Source organism: Lepisosteus platostomus, chromosome 10, assembly GCF_059453375.1.
Source record: "Lepisosteus platostomus isolate fLepPlt1 chromosome 10, fLepPlt1.hap1, whole genome shotgun sequence".
NCBI lineage: Eukaryota > Metazoa > Chordata > Actinopteri > Semionotiformes > Lepisosteidae > Lepisosteus > Lepisosteus platostomus.
The window spans coordinates 52803501-52829600 of record NC_142620.1 but is presented as its reverse complement, the minus strand read 5'-3'; the positions used below and the strand labels follow the sequence as shown (position 1 = coordinate 52829600).

Here is a 26100-nt window from a genome sequence, read left to right as displayed (position 1 = left end):
TCTTTTGGACGCTGTTTCCCTCACATTTTGTCCTTTGTTCTCCTCTGCATTACACCCCCACTTCCTGCTTCCCTCTCCCTCACACCTGCTCAAGGCTCAACATCTGAAACGTTGTGTTTCTTCTCTCTACTTTTCGTGTGGAATGAATCATTCCACATAACATAACATAACATCACTTTATTAGCCCTATATAATAATAATAATAATAATAATAATAATAATAATAATAATAATAATTGCTTACACTTATATAGCGCTTTTCTGGACACTCCACTCAAAGCGCTTTACAGGTAATGGGGACTCCCCTCCACCACCACCAGTGTGCAGCATCCACCTGGATGATATATAGTTTCTTGCATTAGGAATTCGTTTTTTCGCATGCCCCAGTTTGCTCTCCATGAGACACCTAGACACACAGACAGGGAGAGAAGCCTGGGGTCAGAGCGCAGGGTCAGCTATTGTACAGCACCCCTGGAGCAGCTGGGGTTAAGGGCCTTGTTCAGGGGCCCAACAGAGTAGGATTCCACTGCCGGCTGCATGTTCCTTTGCCTACACACACTGATGTGCCTCCGAACTGCAGCTAAAAGGTGATTTAGCAAAGATAATGCAGGTGCGCATCAAGAACTATCAACATGTATGAGAAAGTGATACCAGTGTACAAAAACAAGTAAAAAAGCAAATGAAAGAGATTTCTTAAAATCAACAGTGTCCAGATTCTTACCCTGGAAGTGTGAGAATAAAAAAGATTTGAGTTTGCCAGACAATCTCATGTGACCCACGATCCTCACAGAAAGATATGACGGTAATATGTAAAAAGAGTGCCGTCACTTCTGTCAAGAGTAAAATTGATCTGTTCTGCTTTAGGGTTGGGCTGGTCATAAATGGACTTAACAACAGCTTAACAATATAAAGTTCGCATCACACTCTGATCAGAAGGGGAAGAGAGTATAAAGATCAGTGTCCTTCAGTGGTCGTCAGAGTCTCTAGTAGAATATTTATGGCTTGAGCTGGAGAAAGCAGATGACAGGGCAGGTTGCGCCACCTGGTGGAGCTGGAGAGGTTCTGCATGAAGGAGAGGTCAAATATCCTTGATGAGTGGTTTGGGAAGCTGATAAAAAGCGACAGGAAGCAGCTTCTGAAGGGTTTCACAGGAGGGTTCACAAAAATTCTGATTGCTGGGGTATGGACAACTCTGCATCATGCATTGAGACATGCATGTACCTATTTTTTGACAGACGTTCTGTTTATATTTTGTGGTTATTTGTATACTGTATTAAATTTTGATTGCATACCCATTTTTTCCTGTTAAATGAACTTTTAGTTCGAGTTCATTGAGGGTATGAATACATTTAGAGGCTAATGCACAGCATTAAGTAATCTTTGACTTTCTAGTAACAGTTTCTCTAATTCTTTAGACTACATTCCTGCCCCAGCGCTGACATGCAACTCTCTAATGGATATACATAATTCATACGTGAACTTTGCAGTACACCATGCGGTGTCTTCATGGCTCATTCATAATATATGCAGTGATGACACAAGCAAATATAGCCATGTGCACGTGTAACATGTTATCATGCAGCTTCATACTGCCTGGAAGGGTATCTTACATATTATTACATTGAATAGCAGACTCCCAATTCAGTGCTGATGAAAAGCTAGAGACTTAGCCTTGCAGAACCATAGCTCTTCTGACTTATGTGCTGTATTAATTTATGCTAATTGTTATTTATGGTTTTCCAAACTGGCGTGTCACGGGGAGAGCATGCAGAGAGTGGGAAAGACACTGGCCCTTTTGATGGATTGCTCTCGAGATGACAAATGAGTTAACGCTATCCAATAGAGAGGGGAAGAGGCGGCTGAGGACCCCAGCAGGGGAGAGGGAGAGGAAGGGGCGACTGCGAGTGAGCGTCGAGAGAACAGACACAGTGCAGTAAATCGAATCAGCCCCACGGGAGCCGGATCTCAAAACTCTTAAGAGGTACCCCGTGAATCTGCAGAAAGATGAAGCTCGTTGTGTTGAGGCAGCGCTGGATTTCAGCAGGTTGTGGTGCTCAAGGGAGTCCCCCCTTTGCAGAGCAGAACTCATACTGTGTCTCAGGCGTCTGTGGGCTTGGTGCAACACACAGGTTAAACAAGGTTTATCGCTGGTCTTGCACTCTCATCTACTGTGTTTTGTGGTGCATAAGACACAGAATGTAAGAGGTGCTGTTTCTTCAGAATCACAGCCTTTTATAAGTTCAAGACTCAACCTGAGCGCCGTTCGTTGTCTTTGGGAACAATCTGGACTAAGATTAAGCCCCTGCTTGTTTTCCTTGGAACCGGCTGGCTGTCATGTATAGAAGGCACTTTATACTGACAGATCCCCCCTCATGAACTTTTATATTGGCACTAAAATGCACCCACCCTGTCTGTGTGCGCTGAGACCCATTTGCATGCCATCGCTCTTGTCTCCTTTATGGCAGAGGTGGGAACAGGACCGTAGCCCACAGGCTCTTTCTTCGCCGAGCGGAAAAGGGCACAGGAGACGCAGCCTCGTGGGGAGAGGAGCCGGTAGCCCATCTCTTCCTCACAATGGCCAGCCCACCATTATTCATCAGAACAGCGTATCTTCATGTTCACGGGGAACTCACAGAGGGGTGTGAGACATTCAACCAACCCGTCTCTCTCTGTCTTCAGAACTCAATTCTGGACATGCGTGTATCCGCGTGATTGTGTGTGCCAGTATCAGAACCAAAACCATCCAAATCGCTGAGTGTTGATATCACTGTAATGAAGTGTGTGTGAATTCTTGTAGCCTGGTACTGTTTCTCAAAGTATGTGCTCTGGTTTTGCATGGTAGACAGGGAAAAGGCTGGTGTGCTCTTTGCAAATGAACAGTCTCCTTTTATCTGTCACCTGTGGTGAGGAGGAAAGCTGGCCTCTCTCGGATCAACTGTGAAAATAAGTACATTAGGTGTGACTGCACTATCCGTTAATGTTGCCGGGAGCACAAACTGGCAGTAATGTGTTTAATGCCGGCAGTCATTAGTCAGATCCTGCATAGCAAAGTGTCAAATGTGAGCTCTAGAATGCCAATCAGGGGGTTGAACGGGGAAGGAAAGTTCATTGGCACAATTGTGGGCTTGCGAAGTTGATTACCTCATTAATCTGCCTTCTTCTTCACCTACTAATTAACACATGCTGGGAACCAGCACTAACAGCCTGCACCATTAAAGCAGGCCTGGGTGACTGTATACAAATACAAATAATTACAGGGACATTCTAAAAGCCTACATATTTCAATGAAAATATCACAGATGTCAGATCTCCAGAGGAAATGGAGGAACAAACAGAAAAGAGACGCAGTAAAGTAGAGCTCAAACATAAATAAAAGAAAGACGAGGGGAGAGAAGGGGTGTGTGCTGCAATATTGGAGAATATTTTAACCTCCTCACTGGAATGCCAATGCAATGTCAGCTGTGTTTGGTAGGTTTTCAGGCTGTTTAATACGTGCAGAATCTGAGGGTGCAGAGCGTACAGTTGATTAAGGAGAAGGAGGATAAATTGAGGTTCCTGATATGTATGCAGAGAAAGTTAATGTATTATTCACACTTCATTAACACTTAGCCACATATTAATAAGCATTCATTTACAGTACCTGAACAAAGGTGTTGCACTGTTTGTCTTAGTGTGTTTTTACCTGTGATGAGAAGCCCTAGAAAACAGGGCTTTTTACAGCGAAAATGATTTAAGAGTCTTTATCTTGGAAGGATACAGATTGGGTTGACAAGCAAAGACATGAACTCCAAGGGCCGGTTGAGACCTATTGTCCTGGCATCACTGGCTTGAGTTGGGCTGTGTCATTGACTGGTGTTCCCCTAGGGGTAGTGTGTAACTGATGGCTTTTTCATACTATCCATGCCTCACCACACGCAAGCGGCACCCTTCTCTTCGACTCGCGTAGCTGTCACAAGGAGCCGCAGCGCTCCTCCAGCAGACGAAATTCTGCTGTGCACAAAAGCGGGAAGTGGCTCCGGAAAGTCCTGGAGGACAGTGTGTCCAGTCCGGTCCTCCCACTGGGGTTAGCACAGGGGTTGTAAGCAGTGGCCCGAGCTGATTAACGACCGGCAATTCCAAAAACAAAAGATTGCTTGCCGATTCAAAATCAGATCTTAAGACAGAAAAGGCCAAGCAGAGAGTGAAGGTGGGAGGTCAGGTTGGACTCATCTTCACCAGTGAGGCAGGCAGATCGCTCCTGGGTAATACCATACTGGAATACCTGGTTCCGCTATGTAACGCCAGCGGGCTGGAGTGGATGGACACGTGTTGGAGCCTTTCACTGGGCGCACTAAGAGACAAGTCTGCCCCTTCGGGGGGTTTTTCAGACCCCACTGCTGTTTTCATCAAGGTTGCTCGGAACAGTTTCAGGGTGCCCCCTGAGGTGAGCCACCTGAAAATCTGAATGGCACAGGCTTGGAAAAGCCACTCAGGAAATAAAAAATGACAATCCTGTGTTTTAACAGAACGGAGGACGTGTTGGATTCTTTGCGCGAGCGTCCTCGTGGGGGGAGATGGGGCAGTTTTTTTGATAATGCCTAGATTTTGCAGCGCTCTGGGCAATCAGATTCCCCTGAGATTCAAAGATGAGCGAGTGACTGAGTGGTGACATCACTGCTTTCTGTGCCTTGTTATATAATGTCTATAGCCCCATCCAAATAAACTACTTTAACAGCCACAGAACATGTGAATGTCCACAGAGAATAACTTAATGTGTAGTGAATTAAGAAAATAGTAAAAGGTGCTGATTTCCACCTGTATAGTCATGATGTGTCTCTTTAGTTTTTCTACACATCTGATGAAATTTTCTGGGAAAAAAACATGATTTTTTTTTCTAAGGACCTATGGGAATGGCATTGCATGTGCACACCAGCCCAGAATCCTCTCAGGTACCCTCTGTCAGACACTCCACTTGTATTAAAGAGAAAGCCTCCGTCTCCTGAGCAGGGATGTTAAAAGGTGGAATAAATCAACCAGGAGATAAATAAAATAAACAATGCAGGCTCTTGCTGGGAGCTGAACTTTTGGCTTTAGTCACAGATGCAGTGAAGCAAGGCTCAGTTGCTACCGGTTGACGAGCCAAGCCTGCCTCACTAACCACCAGAACCTACCTGCAGTCCATGCAAACAACTGTCATGCTTTACTCTTCCTTTTAAATAAGGCATCACCACATCACCCTGTTGCTTTGCAAGATCAGGGCTCATTTTCATCCGTGCTGTTCCATTCTCTTTTATCTTTAGCTTTGGAAGTGCTTTGCTTTGTCGTTGACTATTGAATAGGCTGCGTTTCAAAGCCAGAATCCCTGAGGGACATTGCATAACTTCCACTGAGAGTTCTTAGTCTGAGAAACGGATACCTTGACATCAGAGCCATAATTAAAATGCAGTTTTATTCTGCATAGTGTTGCTGTCTGCTTTCTGTTGTGTGCATGTCAGTACCTGTCAGAAGGAGTTTCGCTGTAGTACATGGCCCGTCAGGGTGTGTACTGTAGCTTTTGGGTCTGGCTAGCACAGATGTACCGTTGTGTAATGACCTGTAGAATAACAGATCAAGTACATGAATAAAATGGCCTGCAGTGAGGTGATATACACCTTTCATATTTATTACGAACTAATTGTGCCAAAGCAGATTACCACTGAACTCATTCATACAGCTGGATATTTTACTGGGGCACATCAGGTGAAGAATTGTGGTCAGGGGTACAACACCACCCCACCTGGCATTGAACCCACAGCTGCTCTGCTGCTGGAGTGTTTTCCCTTAGTGGTGCGGTTTTACAGGCTCAGTTTCAAAGGCGCATTCGTACTACATAGGAGTGATGCCTGCAGAGAGAGTTCAGCACCCTGGACAGCTCCGACGGCGCAGCTGTGCTCCAGCTTAAACCTCCCCAGCCCTCATTCTGTTTAGCTTTCATCTTTGCTTTGCTCTCTTCCTCTTCTGCCTGTGTTCTCGTCGGTTCTTTCATTGTGGCTTCGGCTGCCTCTCTCTCCCCCTGCCTCGGATTCTCCCAGATCTCACTGCGGGACTTCTGCTTTTTCACTGTTCCTCTCTTTCAAACCGCCTCCCTCCTTTCTGCCTCCTCATCGGCACCACACTTTTTTTTTCATCTTCCTCTTCATCTTTTTCTTTTTCTGAGCTTTAAAGTTAGACATATTCATCCTGACAGGCCGGTGCCTGGAATGATAAATATTTTATCAAGTCTTTCAGACTGTAAATACAAAGGGAGGGATAAGTTTGGCTTCTCTGCTTCATTTACATTTCTGAGTTTGTGACTGCCAGTTCCCTGCTCTGATCCACTCTGCTGACAACAAGACCCCTGGGGAGGAATGGGAGGGGTGTGGGTGCGGGGGTGATCTCTTGTCTCGGTGCAGTTTTGCAGGGAGCAGTGAAATTATCACTCCTGCACAGCTCTGATCCCACAGCGTTGCTCTAGTGCAGGATTAAACTAGTCCTGCCTCCAAATGATTTGGGCTCCTTTTAAAAAAAAAATGCATTGTGGTGATATTTCCAGAACATGAGCAAACCTGTGCGTTGACATTGGTCTCGGCACCACTGTAACACTGGCATTGTGTGGTTGATAGATATAACAAAAGTATTGCAGGGTCCTTAAAGTGTGGAGTGTGGTTTGAGGTGTTTACAGTAAAAGTTGTTTTGGAAAAGGTGTGCATTTCCGAGAACAATAAGCAGTGTGTCTGTTGTTGTGAAGTAGTTTTGAAAATATGATGCATAGATGCTTTGATCATTCACTTTTTACCAGTAAACTCAGTTGTCTTATCTGGGTGATTGAGGGTGAAACTGAGGCGATATTCCCAGGTGAGCAGCTTTTTACAGGAAAGTAGATTTTACAGGGGTGAAATGAGGGTTTTTTGTTATAATTGTTTATTTTTGGCCACATTAAAGAATGTAAAGTGAATGATTTACGGGTGAGTTTGCCGAAAACAAATTCGAATATTCCTCTGTTAATGTACGGGTCTTCTTGGTAGTCTTCCTGAGCGATTCAGCCCAAGAGCACTGTGGGAGTCTTCAGCCCCCCTATCTCTCTCTGTTACAGCCCCAACCCCCCTCCACCTCCCAGCCCTGCAGTTTGCAACACTCTGCTGCCTCTCACAACTCTTCCCCTCCTGGCTCCCTTGGGTCAGTGCTGCCCAGAAGCCGAGACAGGATATACTGTTTCAGCAGCTAAAAGCACAATTACCACTGCTTCACATCGCTGCATTAATGGCTTTATATCAGAAACAGTGAAGACCAGAAAGAGCAGGGTGGAAGTGGAGGAGGGGAGTGGGGATGATGGTACTGTAGGTGAGAACAGAGCCTAGTACAAGATGTCCGGTACCTTGAGTTTCTGTCGTTAAACAAGTGGAATCTGTCTGGATCCAAACGCGTTCCATGGTAGCGTGAGAGCTGTGTGATCAACGTCTTCGCCAGCGAGAGGAAGGCAGCTTGCTTTTCCCGTGCGTCATCTATCATTTCTATCACTTAATCTAGCAAGATGAAAGATGTAAAGACATCTTGCCAGTTAGTAGCCCCACCTGTTCATCTTGTTGTCATTAGCAATAATTACAGAAGTACTAAATATAGACTTAGGAATTCGAATTTTACTTCTAACGGTCTCCTCTCCATTGGGAGTTTTTTTGTCGTTCTGAAATCCTGTTGGTGGAGCTTATAATCCTACCTTACAGTCCATACACTGACATCTGTAAAACTCCCGCATTTTCTACAGTGTCTTCAGAAAATAGGTCACACTTTGTAGAGTTATACTTGGCACAGAGCAAGTTATCTAGGGCAGGCTGTGCAGTAGCCTTGCATTGATTCTTTGAGAGAGATAAGCTCTCCATTGCTTTTGCAACACAGTACAGTACACTCTTTCAAAGCACTGAAAAGAATGGGATATTTTTAAAACTGATCGTCAGGTTTTGCAGATTGACCAGCTCCTTGTGGCATTAGTTTTTAAAAGGTTAATAAACTGGAGTCAGAGGTTTTGAAATTAAGGTGAACAGTGGTCTACTCTGGGTTGATCTGTTAGGTTACCTTTGTGAAAATATACCAAGGCACATTGTCTAAGCACTTACTTTGCTTTGCCACAGTTTGTGTTTGTGTTGTAAAATATATCCTTATATATTTTCCCATAATTGAAGTATTTTCTACATTTTAATCTGCTTTTACTAGAGCGTATTGCCTTACATGTTGTTGTATCTGCAGGATGATGTGTAGCTTTTAAAGATTTGTACTTGGCTCGTTATATTTCATCCCTAAGAAAGGTAAAACAGTGAAGTGCAACTATATCTGTCTCCTGTACCTGCTCCCATGTAAGGTAGACTGGGTGGGCCATATGGTTTTCTGATTGGTACTGCTGCCTTCCAGCTCCACTTCCTGGTGTCTGTCTATGTGGAGTCTGCATACTCTTCAACGCCAGCAGGCTCACAGTTTTGATTGACCGGTGTAAATTACCCTCTTCTTTCTGTAAAACCAGGGCAGGCCATCCAGGGCTAGGGCAGTCCATGCTCTCAGTCCCACCAGGAGACGTGTAGGGGAGTGTAGGAGTCTGGGATCAGGTGAACAGCTCTCTGATACCGGGTGGACACAGAGGGTGAGATGTGCTTGTGCAACTGCAAAACTGTCGCTACAACAGTTCATAAGAAGAGGAAGTCTTGGCCGCTGATCAGATGGCTTCTCTTTGCCAGGTACAGAACACCATGCCCACAGTCTCAGTTAAGCGTGCATCCCCTGTCTTTTATCTCCTTTCTCGCCTGCCCGTGTGTTTTGCTCCGGTTGCGTTTATTTAAAGCGCGGCGGCCCCGCCGTTAGCCCAGGGCGGCACTCCTCTCACCTCCAGGATTAATTATGCAGCGCCGGCCCCCGCCTGCTTCGGAGGGTCACCTGCTCGCTGGTGGGCATCTAGGCGGCAGACCCAGCTTTCTGTCAGCGGGAGCCGGGGGAGCAAGGTGAGAGAGGCGAGCTCCCGCTCCGGCTCCGCGCTGATTAAAATGGGACATTTCATTGTAACGTGGAAGGAGATCGTTTTTTAAGCAATGGCCTGGGGGGGGTGCCAGCCGGCTGGAGATGCAGAGGGACCTGGGATGCAGTGCAGGGGATGGGGAAAACGTGACCAGGCTGTGTCCGCTGTCACCATCACTACAGCCGTCAGCGCTGGCCGGAGCTCCGAGACCAGATGAATAAGAACGCCAGTGTTCCCAGTATGAGTGGCAATAACACATGCACCGGGGGTGAGAAAGTAATGCCGATGTGTTGTTTCTAAAACGCAGAGCTGTTGCACATATAGGGATGAAGGCATGTGCAAGTACAGGAAATATAAGAACCGTAAAAAGCCGTACGCACATAGTGTCTGTTATCGCATGGCAATGAGCTGCTGATATCAAGAATCTCTTCTACAAAGTATCTAGTGTTCGTGCCAAATAAAGCTTCAGATTAAGCTTCTGCAGACAGATACAGGTGTTGTCAAACACAGGTTTTCAACATGGCTAAGTTAAGCTTAACCATGCTAGAAAAGAGAGGCAAGGGAAACTTTGATATCCAAAGCAAAATACACTTGAAAGGACAGAAATCCGAGGGAAGTGGGGGAAATTTAAATTACAAATTTCTGGGGGGGGGGTGGTTTTTTCTCCCCGCAGAAGGATGTGCGGCGAGGTACAGAGAAAGCGAGAGAGACGCGGACGGAGAGAGGCAGAGCGGAGGGGAAGCGAGAGAGAACAGAGACGCTTGAAAGAGAGACGAGGCCGGGAAGGCGGGCGAGAGAGAGCGGCGCTTGCGTGGGTGCGATGGCGCGCCGCGAGGCAGGGAGAGGGGGAGAGGGGAGTGTGGCTGCCTTTGATCTGCTGGGTGTCTGCAGAGGCAGGTATGACAAGTACACTTCCAGCATGTGGCAAACCAGCAAACACTGCCATTTAATTAGCAGGGAAACAGACCCCGGTACGGGCCCGTAGTCCAAATTAGTGCCTCGTGCTCTTTTGAAGTCTCGCGGAGCGGCTCTCGTGCCTCTTTTTTATCTGTGCATCTGCTAATGACATGTCAGTTTAACGCCTCATCGCGGGAGCGCTGGGCTCAGCTTCTAGGAAGACTTCCTGTTGGACTTCAAAGGGTGGAAGGGTTGACTGGGATCGAGTCCTCTGCAAACTTTAATGCAGGCCCCCACCAAGGGCTCAGCTTCATTAGCAGCCCGGCGTCGTAGCCGAAACTCTCAGATACCGGGTGGAATTTTAATTTCGTTAAATCTTTCAGATCATTAAAAGCAAAAAAAAAAAGCAAAAACAAGGTGGCCTCTCTTCTTGTGTAAAATGTTTGGCTTTGTTTCAGGTTCATTGTTTTGTCTCAACCCATTCCTTTACAGCAGGGCACCTTGCCTTGCTCCAGGTCTCTGTGCTGGTGGAGCTCATTCATTAGACTCACGGAAGATTAATAACAGGGGCCTGGCAGTCAGTGGTGAAGCCACAAGACACTGGAACAGCTGTGTGAGGCTGAAACAGCTGGCTGTGTCCAAGCTCTGTTACTAAACACTCCACGGAGAAAGCTTCATGGACGTTCCCCCTGCTCCAGCCTTTTACCAGGGAAAGAAGAAAATCGTTGCCTTTTTACTTTCTCTTTGAGGCAGTTTATGGGGAGTACAAGAGGGCAGCGAGAACGTGTCTCTCAATTACTCCGTGCCTCTCCTGTTCCTCTCTTTTCTCCACCGGCATCCAAATTTCTCTATTAAGAGAGAAGGGGCAGCGTGCCATTCCACAGAGCCTGCTCCTGTTGGCAGTAGGCATTCTTCAAAACCAGAGCAACAGGCTGTGCAGGCCGACAGCGAGTGCTGCTTTACAAATCAAGTCAGATGTTGGCCCCTGCCCAGACACCGTGCTTCTTAAAAGTCATTATTTTTGTTTTCCATTCCCCAGATCTATCTGGGAGACAAGTATTTATGGCTTCGTAAAGTGTGCAGTGGGCGAGGGCCGGAGCCAGCGCTGATTTGCAGCGTGCTTCTCGCCCAGAGGCTCTGCCCGAGCGTAAAAAAGGAATATTTGTAGACCCGTGCCGTAATGTCAAGGGCATACCCGGGAATAAAACCTGTCTGGTGTATTTATTTCTGTTGAATAAAATCTCAATCTCGGCACCTGTGCTGAAGAGTGAGAGAGAGGTGTGCATGGAAACACTTTTTCTGGGCTCAGCGCTGCCAGTCTGGACGGGGCTCCGGCAAGCTGTGCTGTTTCTGGGAGCTCCGCAGGTGCAATCGCACTCGAGTTCTGAAACACCTTCAGTCAGACGTCCAGAGCAGCCCTTTTGTTTCTCCTGAAAAGCGGGGCAGAATTGAAGCGTCTGTGAGTTTAAACGCGATATCCTTTCGGCCGTGCTCCCTGTCCGTTTCTTTTTCCGCCTGTTACAGAGTATTCCATGGAGGTGCAGGATGGATACGCCGCAGAGCCTTGGTGTTATGATGCCTGTGAGCACATCATGCAGTGATCAGTTCAATTGAAATGGCCGCGAGTCCAGCACTTCTTTGTATATTGTGATCCATGGGATCTGCTGCCCTTTCTCTTTCTTTCACTTACATCAACCAAACGTATCATAAGTACTAGAGGGTAAATGGAGAAGTTGCGTTCAAGCTAGTGCACGAGCGCAAATCGGGTTACCTGTGAAGAAACCTGCACGAAATCCTGTCTATGGCAGATTTTTGATTGGCAGCTGCTGGTAGGTAAGGGGTTTGTCATTTCTAACTGACAGGCGGTTGACCACGTAGATCTGATCAGGGGATTTTTTTTAATTCGCCGACGAAGGACAGAAATCTGATCCCATGCATGCCTGCGGCGTGCAGAGGGATTAGTCCCATTTCTTTTCTCTTCAGCGGTCGGAGCTGCTGGAACGTCGCAGGTGCCCTGCCGCCCAGATGATTTGAGGGGGTTTGGTTCCCCCAGGCCTCTCGACGGCTGACGCCTCCTCGAGGGGGCCTGAAGGGTTCGGGGCGATCCACTGCAGACCCCCACTCGAGCGCCACATCAGAGGCCCTGTGCGCTCCTTTGAGCGGAAACCCGCCTGATAAATATGCATTGGTCTCGAGAGAAGGGACTAGAAGCCTTCTGATGTGTTTGTCTGCGTTCCAGGGTAGCCTCTCCTCTCTGTCTTTCTCTCCCTCGTCCCTTCTAAACTATATAAAGCAGCAAAAACATAATTAAAAAAAAGAACAGCCTAGATCTTCAGATCTCCCACTTCCTCCCTTCGTAGCCCCATCTTAAAAAGAATAACTTAAAACAACACGTTTTCTTCTCTTTGTAGCACAGCCTTTTCTGTTCTTTTCATCAATCTTGAAAGCCACAAGTTGTTATTATTGTTATTTTCTGTATACAGTGTGTGTATATTATCTATACGGCACCAGTGGAGGCTGCAGCTGTTAGCATTTTCCTTTCTGGCGGTGAAATTATGAAAGCTATCTGTATCAGGCAGGAGGCGAGAGTGAGAGAGAGAGGCTCTCTCCTGCTGCCTGGGCTCCCCGCAGTGCCTGCCTGTGAGGATCGCCGAGGCACTTGTGAAAGCAGATGCAAGCCTGCGCCCTTTAATCTCTGTGCCATTCCCAGAACATTAACTTGACATTTAGAAATATTGTTTCTGAAAGCCATTATCCCACTGACTTCTATACTTTGTGTTAAAAAAAAAGTTTCTCCCTGTGTTCTTATCCTGCTGAAGCATCTTAACAATTACAGGAAGAGGGAAAGGGAGAGAGAGAGAGAGCTGGGAGGAGGGGGTGAGGAGATAGAAGGGGAAATAAAAAAACTGGTTCCAAATTACAGACGAGCTCTTCGGAGCCGGGTTCGGACTGAGGGGAAGGCTTGTAGCGATGAGCCTTTGTCAGCATTTTGCTGGTGGCCGGACAAGCCCAGCAGACCTAGTCTCTACAGAGGAAAAGCAAGCGGCCCCTCTACAGCGACAGAGCAGGGGCTGCCTTCATGCTTAATCCAATCACACAGGTCAGGCTGCGAGCGCAGACAAATTCTCCCACTGCCTTCGGAGTGTGTTGGATATTAGTTGGGATTTTTTTCCCCAGCGAGGTCTGATTTTCTCAGAAATCAATTGAACGCAAGGCTGATCAATCATGGCTGAGGCTGAGGATTTCAGAGCACATGGAGTGGCAAAGTCGGAGGTGCTGTGACTTCCGCAGTTTGTCCATACAGTGTTGTATACAGTATATCTATATTTCCTGTGGACTAAGGATGCAGCTTCCAAAAATAAAAATCAATTAATACATCTAAACCAGGGACCGAATTAACTTCTGTGCATGAAAAGCGTAATCAAAGGGACAGTATTCGAATAAACCCTTCGAGTAAGGCTGAAAAATAAGGAACACAGTCAACTGACAGCTCTGAGGCATGCAGTACATCAGTCAGTTTAAAGACTAGTGCGATTCAGGGACACTGCAGCAGAGAATTCTCTGCAGTTATTTGGCAAACTCTTGGGTGTAGGCTTAGATCATAGCATTGAGTTTGATGAGCTTTGAAGTCCTCGTACCAGTGCCCTCTCTGCTGTGGTAAAACGCTATGCACCACTGGCTTTGCAGATCTGTGTGAAAAATCCTGATCCCTCTTTAAAAGGCAGCAGATGCTAGATTGCTGCACTGAGAGGTTCAAAGTATGGGAAGAGACCGTGGCAGCACAGGCTGGGGGAATGTATTGTAAAGCCTGCCGCGGAAGGCCTGGGAAATTGCCAAAATGACCCTGCCGATTCACCACGGTAAACTTCTAAGTGGGCAACACCTTTGAAAATCGTGTAAACAAACTTTGAAGAACGTGAGGAGTGCACTAGTTTTTTTTTAACATGTAAAACCAAGAATCCCAGCCATCAAAGAACAGCTTCACTGGACAGCAAGGAGTCCTTTAAGGGAAAATGGAACATGATAGAGGGGCAATATGGCTTTAAACAGAAGATTGCATTCTTGGCCAAAGGAGGGGGCAGGGGGGTGGGGGTGGTGTGTGTGTGAGCTGAGATAGAATACATATCCTTGTACATACAGCATGCGTAATTGAAAGGGATACGCAGCAAATTTGATCTGTCGAGCACTGACTTATGCTTATCCTTACCTGGCACCCATGTCATTAAGAAAAAGATTGGTATTGATCTGCGGAGAGCATGGCACTCCATTGCTGACTTACACACCTGCCTCTCCACACTCGCTCTCCTCCCTCTCGGTCTCTCCCTCTGCTTCCCTCTTTCTCCCTCCTGTTTTTCTTTTCTCACCCTTATTCTTCTTTCTCTCTCTCTCTCCCCCTTACTCTGTCTCTTTTCTGCCTCTCTCTCTCCCCTCGCGTCTCTCTTGCTCTCTCTCTGCTGAGTTTACAATCGATAGGAGAGACAGTTAGACAGGGGGGCAGCAGGACTTGCAGCTGCAGCATCTGTCTCCAAAAACCACACAGAGCCCCACACTTTCCAGGCTTAGACCTGTCAGAAAGCAACGGAAAAGACATGAGGGCCCAGACAGTTCAAGGCCCTTTTACGATCATTGATTTTTCAGTGACCGATAATGCAAATTCCAATCTTTTCTTATAGTTTTTGGGCCAACCCTGCAGTAGTATGTCATATAGTACTCACAAACAATATTTCTCATCGGACAGATAATACACTAAGTGAAATATATTGTACTTTGCATTAAACAAACCAAAGTAATATATACTGTGCAGTGCTCCTTCAAACATGTACTGTATATGCACAGGAGTCTGTTTGTGAGTTTTTAATCACTCCATGTTTTATTTAAAATGTGTTTCTCCAGTAAGTAAACTGGAACACTAAAAATTGGTAAACAAAACCAAAAACACAGTGTTATGAAAACGTGTAAAAATAAGCTACCTTTGATGCAATTATCCAGTGTTTTTTAATATTCCCGAGTCTCTTTCATTATTGGATAATGGATAAGGGATGACCTACTGTACTTCAGTGTTCTCAATGCAGTGAAGCACCACACCCATTCAATTTTTTTAAGAGTCGGTATATAACTGAGCAGCCCCCCCTCCTCTGCTCCCCGGCACCCCACTTGACAATTGAGGTCTTGGTATTCCGGCACGACAGTCAGTGCAGATCCAGAGTGCACATCTCTGGCCCTGGAGAATCCAGCAGGCTTGACAAGGACTCTTCAAATTAACAACTGTTCAACACTTGGCAGAGCTGCTAAGTTCAATTAAGCACATAATTAGTTTAATGGAATGATTAAGAGCTCTGGTGGAGTGGACACCAGAGGGCACTGTGGCCTTCAAGGACAGGAGCTTGAACCTCTGGTGCGGACGCCATCCAGTAGGGAGGCAGATGAGCTACATGACTTAAATCTTGACTTTGAAGTTCCCCTCCTTAACATCACAGACAAATCTACAAAACCACCCCCTTTGTTAGCGTTTCCGCCAGACCGATTTTGTTTTGTGAGCATTAGAACAGCAGCCAGGAGAAAGAGAAGTGTAGGCCTCAGCACTGTGGCCCAGGCTGGCTTCCTGTAAGATCTCACTGTCAGGGTACCTTTGCCTCTGAAATGTAATAAAAGTGTGCAATTTCAGCAATGGCCTCGCTGCACAGTGTACTGAGGATTCTGAAAATTCTGTTTGCAGTCTTAGTCTGGCGGAAGAGCTCACTTATACTGTATGCCCCCTTTGCTTGAACTCAGTGCCACTGCTTTTGCAAAGTGATGACCCCTATTTACTGGCATCGGTAATTGGAGACGCAGAGTCTCGGGTGTTCCTGGAATCTAGGGGACATCTGCAGCGCTCTTAAATAAAACCTAGTTCCTGTACTGGCCTGAGAGACAGTGCACAGAAGACTGTACATGCAGACAGGGACCCGGAGCCCCTGACATCACAGGGCAGACATCATCTCCAGCACCCAGATGAGGATTAAATCTGCAGCTAAAATCTTGGTTATTATAGTTTAGTAGCTTGAGTAACTTTCTGTGAATTCTTCTCTGGCTGGATAGTTACTGCATTTCTTTTGTTCCAGCCAGCTAAAGTTTTAGTGGTTAGATTGGTACTGGTGAGACAGGTGCGATAAAAAGGAAGTCTCGCCCATAGATTTGGGTACCACCAAAGATTTAGTGCACTGGAGCTAGGATCCCTGGTCTCCTTTCTATCCCATGTCTCTCAGAGGACTGGACTCTACAACGGCAGCAAAACTGCAGTTTTAAGCATGCAGGCTCCTTAGTTTCTGTACATACATCTGGCAGGACTCCTTAAGGAATCTTCCAGGTTCTGCTGCTGTTGGGCTCCACACAGAACAATGAAGGATTCACTGAAGATGTGCAAAATACTTGCTGCAGTTCACAGGGATATTGGCACCAGAATGGGCATCTGTATCAGACCTCCGGGTAGGATGTTGTGGTGTCCACATGGGGGACTGAAATTCTTCAGGGGTCAGAGGTTCGGAGTTCTGTGCAAAACTTGATATCTGAGTCCAAGAAGTAGGAGAGGGGATATTTCAAGCGGTCTGCTTCAGGAGTGCAGTCGTGTCCCACTCACAGCAGGCAGGCGCAGGTGAGGTGTGACAGGAGAGAGGGTGAGTCTGCGCTCAGCGGAGGGGGGAGGGGGGGCGTGTAGTAGATGGACCGGAAGTCCATTTCCCACACACACACACACACACACACACACCCCCCCCCAACCCCACTCTGTGGAACTGGAGCCGGGGAGAACAGACCACATATCGACCTGGGGGAGGGGCCCGGTCTGGCAGCGCCGGATGTGAAACTCCATCCAGCCATCGTATCCCCGCTGGGGAGGTGGCTGTGGTCAGATCTAGGGCACTATGGACAGCTGGTTAAGAGGGGGGTGGGGAGCTAACTTTATTGGGCCTAAGGGGTGGGCTATGAGGCGATACTGTATATCCGTCTTGTCCCCTCGTTAACGCAGCTTTTTAATCTTGTCTGCATGTTGAATAAAATGTCCAGGAGTGATAATTAGGTCTGAAGCAGTTACCACAAAGAGACAGTTTTTTTTCCTCCAAATTTAGAACTTTTCGCTAGCATTTTCAAGTTTTGCTATATAGCATTATGCAATAATGAAAACCATGGGTATAACTGAATGCAGGTGACCCTGCCTCCTATATAAATCCAATATCTCCAGCAGCTTTATCACCCTGCATCCCACTGAGACTCGGCAGGTGTTGGCCTAACCAGTATTTGGATGGGGGACCTCCTGGGAAAGCTGAGGCTGCTGCTGGAAGAGGTGTGCATGGGACCAGTAGGGCCCTGCGGTCTGTGTGGGTCCTATTACCCCAGTATAGTGATAGAGAAGCTATACTGTAAAAAAAGGCATTGTCCTTTGGATGAGATGTAAAACCGAGATACTGAATCTCCGTGGCCATTAAAAATCCCAGGGAATTACTAGAAAAACGTAGGGGTATTACCCTGGTGTCTTGGCCAAATTTCCCGTCTGGCCTTTATGAATCATGGCCGCCTAATAATCCCCATCTACTGTATGCATTGGCTTCATTAGTCTGTTGAGGTGATGTGTACTGGCGCTGCACATTGGTGTAGGTGGAGGGGAGTCCCCATTACCTGTAAAGTGCTTTGGCTAGAGTGTTCAGAAAAGCGCTATGTAAGTGTAAGGAATTATTATATAAATTGTAACAGTGCTATAATCTTGCAAAATCAATTTGCAAGTGCAGCAAAATAGATTAATGGGAAACCATACCACAAAAGCTGAATTAAAAAGGACTGACAAAGATGGTGGCTCCAATTGTTAATTTGCAGGTCCCTAAAAGTGTTACACCTAGCCAGTGCCGCTGGTCATCTGTGTGAGACTCCATGGTACTCTCTTGCCCCCTCTGCTGGCCACCTCAGACATGACATTTCCCTCCCCCGAAGTTAGCAAGAAGCTGCTTCTCACTTCAGGGCTCATCAACATTATGGATCATTGCAGAACATTTCTGTTTCTTCCATTTTCCCAGGGTTCAGCCAGTGAGCTCGCCAGATTGGGGCTGCGGAGCACATAATCATAACAGATGCTGCCCATTAGCAGGAACCTGATCCGTGTAATGTGTGGACCTTGAAAGACAGGGTAATAAAGGAGAGGATAACAATCGCAGTGCAGACTAAGTGCAACTCTCTTAATTTACCCTTTGTCGTTAAAATCTCCACTTGCCTTCTTCCTAGTTAAGCAAAAGATAAAACTTAGCAATGGCTTTTGCACGTAACAGCTCAATTTACACCTTCTCTCTGGAAGCATATTCAAGGAGCTTCATAGACTTTGCAAAGAGAATAGGCGAAAGAGACACGCGGGTGTATTGACAAAATGGCTGGGCTAATTGATTTAAAAAGTGGCTGTTACTGGATCTATTTTAATGACCTGTCGCCCGGTTGCATGAAAACCTGTAAAAAGCTCTGCCGCCTCCCTGCAAGAATCCGACTGCCAGGGCTGGGGTAGCAGCATGCCTGCTAGATGAAAACTACGGGGAACACAGCAGCAGAAAAGCGCTGAGAGGTAATTACAGAAGCCAGCGGCTAATTTGAGTAATTCTGTGCTCTCTCTCCCTCTCTTCAGGTGTGTGGTGGGGGGGGGGGGTGTCTCATTATTTGTGCTAACTGCCCGCTCGAGTGCCGGGTGTATTTACTGTGAGTAATTACACCTTTCTGGGAGCTTGCCGATTGATTGAGCAAGCTTTTTGACGTCCATTTTCCTGAAACGCCGTTGAGCTAAATGCACTCACAGCTGTCCTCACTCATTAATACCACCCTTCATCTGCGCAGGCTAGTTCACAGGCTATCCAGTGTCTTGCAAGCCTTCAGCCCTCTGCCTCACTTTCCTTTCTGTAACGTAGAGGACAGTACTATCGCCTGCTTTCACCGGTAGCACCTAGGTGGAACGGTCTGGACTACCCAGCTGTGCGTCTGGCCTGATATGTTTTTGGCGTTCGTTATTTTCCCTGTCGTGTTGCTTTCTGTACAGATTCTCCAGGGTGCAGTAGCTGGTCAGTTAACCTCATGCACCTCTCTGACCCTCGGGCCTCGCTGATGACATTACAACCTTGGTGGTGCCCCACAGGCCCCAGAAAGCCATGGACTCCCCAGTTGGGCCACTGGGTACATCAACCCCTCCACCTCCACCCTGCTGTGCTTCAGTGAGCGACATGGCCAAGACGTGAGCCTGCACTCGCAGAGCTTACTAATTGCTCATTTACTGGGCTGACGCTTTTATGCAAAGCAGCTCGCGGGAGGTTATTTTATTAGAACAATCTGCGTGAGGCTGAGCACATGACAAAATGTAGTTGTAAGGTGAAATGCATCTGAAGTATCCACTGCTCATTAATTTGGCTGATGGCTTTTTTTCATAGCGGCATTCCATTGCACTCATTCATACGGCTGCGTATTTTACTGAAGCACTGCAGGTGAACCACTTTGTTCAAGGGTTCAACAGCAGTGTCTTACCTGGGACTTGAATCAGAACCCTAACCACCGTTCCGCACTGTTGCCCTGAACATGTGCTTTTGCTGGCCGAGTCACCTGGTACCAAATTTTCCCGCTTTTCCAAAAAATATCGTCAAGCCTTTTTTGACGGCTCAGGCACTCCCTCCCAGCTGAAGGTGGGTTGGAGAGCCACGGGGGTTTTTCATTGTCATTTCAGCCAACATCCTTATTACTGAATGGAATCTGTTGCTTAATCGGTCGGTATCAACATGATCTTTCGCCGCTGACTGACCATCACCTGTAAGGCCTGGCAGACTGAGACCTTCCAGGATTCCCCAGAAACCAGAGAGTGAATTCCCCAGGGACCAAGGATGGATTTTTCAGAATCAGGGATGGATCCTCTGGAATTGGATGCTTTATGTCCGTACTCCTTGGTTTGCACACCTGGAGATCCCTCGACTCAAAAGCAAGGATCTCATGGTTGGCTTGGATGGGAGAGGGGGTGGATTCAGAGACTAGTTACCAAACAGTTGCTTTCCTCTTCCCTTAATGTGTGTTGCCCATTTGAACCATCAGTGGCCATTTGCTGCAGTACAGACTCAGGCAAGTGCTGCTGCTGAGGACCTTGCCGAATATAATTATAAGTGATACCTCCTGAACCGTGGCGCTGTCTCACACCATCATAGATCATCATATCCCATTTACCCTGAGGCTTAATTCAGACAGTGCCTAGGAGATGATAGCTATTATGGAGCATATGGTAGCTTCCTCAGTGTCTCACATTGATGAGCAGAACAACAGTCTGAGTTAGGGGAGCATTTCGATTTAACCCCTGTGTAATGCAGTGCTCTTGAAGGCAGCGGTGTGGCTGGGCAAAGGATCCTCACTTCCCGACTGCGAGATCTCCCCAAGGTTACCTCAACGCCCCTGGTTCACACGTGGGTCATTTCCAAGTGAAGGACAACGTTCGGAGGCAAACGGCTTAAACTAGAGAATCACCACTTTCAACAGCAGGGTGAAGCAGGGAAGCGTTTGAGGAAGATTGTAAGAAAGGTCAGAAATCAGAGAAGCCATTCAGCCCATCTATCCAGCCTGCTTGGTACCTAGTGTCTAATTGATCGAGGATCTTGTCTAGCTGTTTCTAGAAAGAAAGCAGGGTATGGGCTTGGTAGCTTGTTCCATACTCCCAAAACCATTGAGGTAAAGAAGTGTCTCCTGTTCTCGTTTCTAAATGCACTTCCGAAACGTTTCCACTTGTGTCCTCTGGTTTGTGGTGCAAGAGAGTTGGGCTGACTTGAGGGCATAGGTATAGAAGATGATAGACAATATAGAAGATGCATTATCAATTCATTGTCACAATGCTTATGGTAACAAAGCTTTCCTTTTTTAAAAAGCAGAAATCAGCTTCAGTAAAAATGATTCCTGAGCAAGACAGAAAAGCATGGTGCTATTGACTTGCATTGCTGAGAAAATACAGACAACATTGCTTCACTGTTCCAGTGTTCGTCTCCTCTTCTTATTCATGCTGTCTTTTTGACATGCTGACCTCTTCTGGGAAGGCAGTGTAAGGTCACCCAGGCCAGCCTCATAGGAATTCCAAACACACACGTTTATATCTGTGTAAATTCAAACCAGTTTGAAAAGTATGTGGATTAAACGCTTCTGGTGGGGCACAGGAAGCTGTTTTGTTACAAGTCTCATCTTCCAAAAGCTTATTCATTTAGTATTCCACACGTCGCGTGCGCTATTAATCAAAGAGGAAGTGTGTCGCTTGCACAGCAGGAACTCAGCTTGGAAATCAAATCAGAGACTCGTCAGGCTTCTACAGCAGAGCTGTGAAGGGTAATGCTAATGTTACGTTTTACATGTGCTCCAGGAGATCCATTTACTTCTGTTTTGTGCGTGTAGCGCAGCAAAAGCAGTGTTTGTGTCTCCTGCCTGATCACAAAGGCGCCGGAGAGTGGAGGTTGAAAGGAAGCAGGTGAAACAGTCCCAGCAGCAGCCCGGGGGCTGGCAGTGCGTTGCATCACCCGGGGAAAAGACAGCGAAGGATGTTTCTGAGCACTTACAGGGCGCGGCCCTGCACTGTGATTTGCAGAACGGAGAGCAGCAGTGGAAAGGATGGCAGGCACGGGTGACCAGAGGTGGAGTGGTCATTAAAAAGCACTTCATCTGTGAATATTGGAGTGACCCCGAGGACAGATAACACACCACCCATTCTCCAAGGTGGCTGGAGAACACGGCGGGTTATACTCCACACAGTGCTCCCGCTGTTAAGCCCTGGCCCTCTTTATAGATGAAGTATCTTCGGTCGTGTTGCTGTCTCCCGGCCTGTTTTGCGGCCGTGTTCGCGAACCGTTTTTCCTTCTGCCAGTCTGTGTTTCTAGCTCTACTTTCAGCAGAGGAGTGCGTCCTGGAGCCTTGCTCTGGCCATGCCTCACCACTCCACATTTTGTCCCAGTGATTTACTTGAGACATTGTCGATAAGATTTAATTTCATCTGCACTCTGTTGCCTTGCTTCATTGAGGTGTCTCAGACTCGAGATTGTTCTGATTTATGCCGGTATTAAAGTGAATATGAGTTTTTTTGCTTTGCATCAATGCATTTTTATTTTTTAATATGTTTTTAATCACGTCTCAGAGGCTGAATTTACCTCTGCTGCTTAATCAGGATTAAACAGCCCTAATGGTTACAAACTCAGGAACACTGAGTTTGTTTTCACTGAAAGATAACACAGATTTATGTTTCTTGCTCACAATGAATGTCTTATCTCTCCCAGCTCCAAAGCGCTGTTTGATGTTCTGTTGTTTTCTTCTTTTTTTATTTTTATCTTTGACATTTTTCTCTTTCCTCTCATACTACCATTTCCATTTATTTTACAAAGTAAAACTTCAGACTCTACATTTGATTTCTTTTTTAACACGCCCCGCTTTGAACTCGCCAGTCACGCGCTTCCCAGCCCACCACCACAGCTCCCCTCCGGAAACGCGCACTTTGCCAGGGCCACCCACCACTGAAACAAAGGACTGAGAACAGGAGGCACTCCTTTACATGAAGAGTAGTGGGTGTGTGGTGCAAGCGGCCAAAAAATTAAGTCATTAGTCTCTAGGACCAGTCTTGATGGGGCCTGTAGGATCATTAAGCTGTTAAATAGCAAATGAACAAGATGGGCTAAAAAACATCCTCTTATCTCTATCTTCATAAGATGTAGAGAAAGAGCCAATCAACACTCCAGTGGGCGCTCTGAAAATGTTGTGTCAGAGCCTTATGTTTTGGACAGACGAGTTTTCATTTAAATTATAAATCGCCTTTATCGATCATGCGGTAATCACCGGAGGAAGAAAAAACGGATCGCAGGAAAGCATGTGCAATTATTCCAGCACTTCATCATGTGAAGGGAGCTGTGAGATGAAAAGGTGCTCCTCTCTTCGCTTGCCCCTCTGCTAATGTATTCCTGACTAGGATCGACCCCGGTAATTGCCTCCTCAGTGATTCATTAAGATCCGACGCAGGGGCTGTTGCTTTGCCGGGGCAGCGTGCTTAAGAAGCATTCATTTTTTTAATGAATTTAAGAAGCAGATCAGAGAGGATTAGGGAGCGGGGTCAGCCAGTAACCCAGAGCCTGCAAACTGTGAAGGTGCACTTCGCAACTTGGCCAAAACGTTGCATACATCATCTCTGACATTCTTAGAATTTACAGAAAGGTAAAAAACTAAGGTTGGTTTCTTTTTCCACCTTGTGCAGTGCTGGCTTTTCTCATTTATTAAGGATTTTACAGGTGCTTAAGGAGGGTTCTCCCTGTAACTCTGCGCAGAATGATTTTCTGCCTTCATTAATCCTGGCACTCATTTCCACCCGTGACCCATGGTGTCACTGATGATCTTGACTTGAGTGGGTCTCAGGATTCTGAAGGCCTGTTGAACCTTAAGAGGGCCAATTGAACCCCTCTTCCCACGACGGTGATGACTGGAGAAGGCATAGAAATTTGCGGTGTCCCCACACTTCACCCCAGCTTCAGAATGGGGACCCCCTGCTTGAGGCCATTAACTCTTTCTTCACCTTGCACTCTCCACAGCTGTGTAGGGACTTCATACATGGTTGACTGGCAGCTGAAGTTTCGCCCGTCGCCTGCGTATTGAGCGCAATGCAAATCATGTCGCGGAGCGAGCAAGGACTCACTGGGACTCACGGCATAGGAAACACGACGCCCGTCTGGTCTCTCATCGCAGATGTGGGCCTCATCCACTGCTGGAAGTGCTGTTCTTGAGACTCCCGTCAAGCTGAAACCTGGGTCAGCCAGGGGAAAATCACACCCCTGAAAAAACAATGCGTGTTTGAGTACATTATGTGTGCACTGAATGATAAGCTGGACTGCAGAGGCTCCTTGACAGACCCATTAAAAACAAAAAATATCAGAGCTGACAGACTCATTTGGGGCATCCCTGAAAGCAGTTAAAAAGTCAGCTCCAGGCCCCAAGAAGGTTTGATTTGTGGTGTAGAAGCATTTTTATATTTTTATTCATTCTTGCGCACAACACAACGATAACAACACTAACCCCTGGCAACCTGCAAGTGCTGTCTGTAATACAGGGATTAGTTACCTTGAAAGAACCTTAATACCGTGGTTTAACACACAGCACACCCGGCACAGAATTGTATGTGTCTGATTCCCCGCTATCTAACTCCTAGTTTGCTGGGGATTTGTCTTACTGTCTCGCAATCAGTGTTTGCTCGCTAAGATTGATGCTTCTCAGATCCAACCCATCATGTTATCTTTACTGGTCTATCAGGTTATCTATATGTGTGAGCAATTCCATTTCTGGCTTCAAGTGTAATTATCTTTGGGCTGGCTGTTGCTGTGATGGGTGTTTAGGTTGTATGACCTCTGCCTAGTAAGGCAGTTTGGCCCATTCTGATGGCCCAGTTTCGGGGTTCCGCGAAAGCATTTGTGAACCCCCCTAGGTTTTAGAGGTCCATATTCTTGGATATTCTATTTGTGATTATCAGTGATACCTCCTGAACCGTGGCGCTGTCTCAGACGATCATAGATCATCATATCCCGTTTATCCTGAGGCTTAATTCAGACAGTGCCTAGGAGATGATAGCTATTATGGAGCATATGGTAGCTTCCTCAGTGTCTCACATTGATGAGCAGAACAACAGTCTGAGTTAGGGGAGCATTTCGATTTAACCCCTGTGTAATGCAGAGCTCTTGAAGGCAGCGGTGTGGCTGGGCAAAGGATCCTCACCTCCCGACTGCGAGATCTCCCCAAGGTTATTGATGACTAAAATTAGATCTTCAAAAATATCTTAATAAAGAAGAAAATAACCTGATTAAACATATAACACAAAGATATAAGATATATTTAGATGACTTTAACAAAATGATCCAACAGTAAAAATCCTTATGTGAATAGGTATATGAACCCTAGATTCAGTAACTGGTCGCACCTCCTTGAGCATCAAAGACTTCAACTGTATGTCTCCTGAAGCTGTTTCTCAGTCTCTTGCATCGGCTTTTGGGAAACTTGCTACATTCTTCCTCACAGAACCGCCTCAGGGTGGTGACATTGGAGGGCTTCCTTGCAGGAAGACATGACATTCCTGTGGGGTTCAGGTCTGGACTTTGACTCGGCCGATCGGGCTCAACGCCAGGAGGGCTGCCCGTGTGTTCAGGATCGCTGTCCTGCTGCACGAGCCACTTAAAGCGCAGCTTCAGCTGACGGATGGATGGCCGGAAGTCCTCCTCTGGAATTTACTCCGTTCGTGGTTCTGTCAACGGTGGGCGGGCGTCCAAGGTCACCCCAAACCCAAACACCCCCCCGCCGTGCTGGACGGTCGGGAGCAGGGTCTTCTGCTGGAAGGCGCTGCCTTGCCTTTGAAACAGTTAACATTCATGCGAAAATGTTTCTTCGTTTCAACCCCGAGCCACATGCAGGCTGCACAGCGCGCCGTGTCATAAATCCAGGAGTAAAGCAGAGGAGTTTGAGAGCATCCATGTGCGCACGGTGCAGGCAGCTCGCCTTAGTGCTCCTCAGAGGGTCCTAAATCAAGCCAATGCAATTCTGTAGCACACATCTTGTAAACGCCTGCTCTCAAACCGGGCAGCCTGCTTGTCAGAAACATGAATGCGCGCCGTGACGGAGGAGTAATATGACTTCCTAAAGTCAACGTAGTGACAGGACGTGAAAAAAAAGACACCATTCTTGGGTTGATAGCGTTTTCCTATTTTTAAAATACTTTGCATAACATGTGGGTTTTTTATTTACTGTATGAAGTGATGGTGGCACAGAGGCCCAGTGGTGGGCATGTCTGCCTCACAGCGCTAGGGCCCTGTGTGGAGCTTGTATGATCTCCCCATGTTCACGCAGGTTTCCTCCAGCTGCTTTAGTTCCTCTCCACAGTCCACAGTCCACAGTCCACAGTCCACAGAGAAAGACATACTGATGGGTTCATTGCCTTCTGGGAATATTGGCCCGGGTGTGTGTCTACAGTATGTCAATTCAATTGAATTACAAGATGCTTTGTTGGCATGCCCGAGTACAATCGGTGTTGCCAAAGCAAACAAAAATAAAATGAAATAACATGAAACAAAAAACAAATCTACAGACATATTACAGGCATTTACAACAAGGACATATCATAAAATATTTACATAAACTGTAAACAAATGGGGCATTGTCGGGAGACAGGCTCACTGTTCCTCGGG

The 26100-nt window shown here is 46.7% G+C and overlaps 1 protein-coding gene across 1 annotated transcript in view; it reads left to right on the top strand.

The window, feature by feature from the left end:
* The window catches only part of gpc3 (glypican 3), a 117116-nt gene that overhangs the window by 29566 nt on the left and 61450 nt on the right, over positions 1-26100 (top strand). The window lies entirely within an intron of this gene.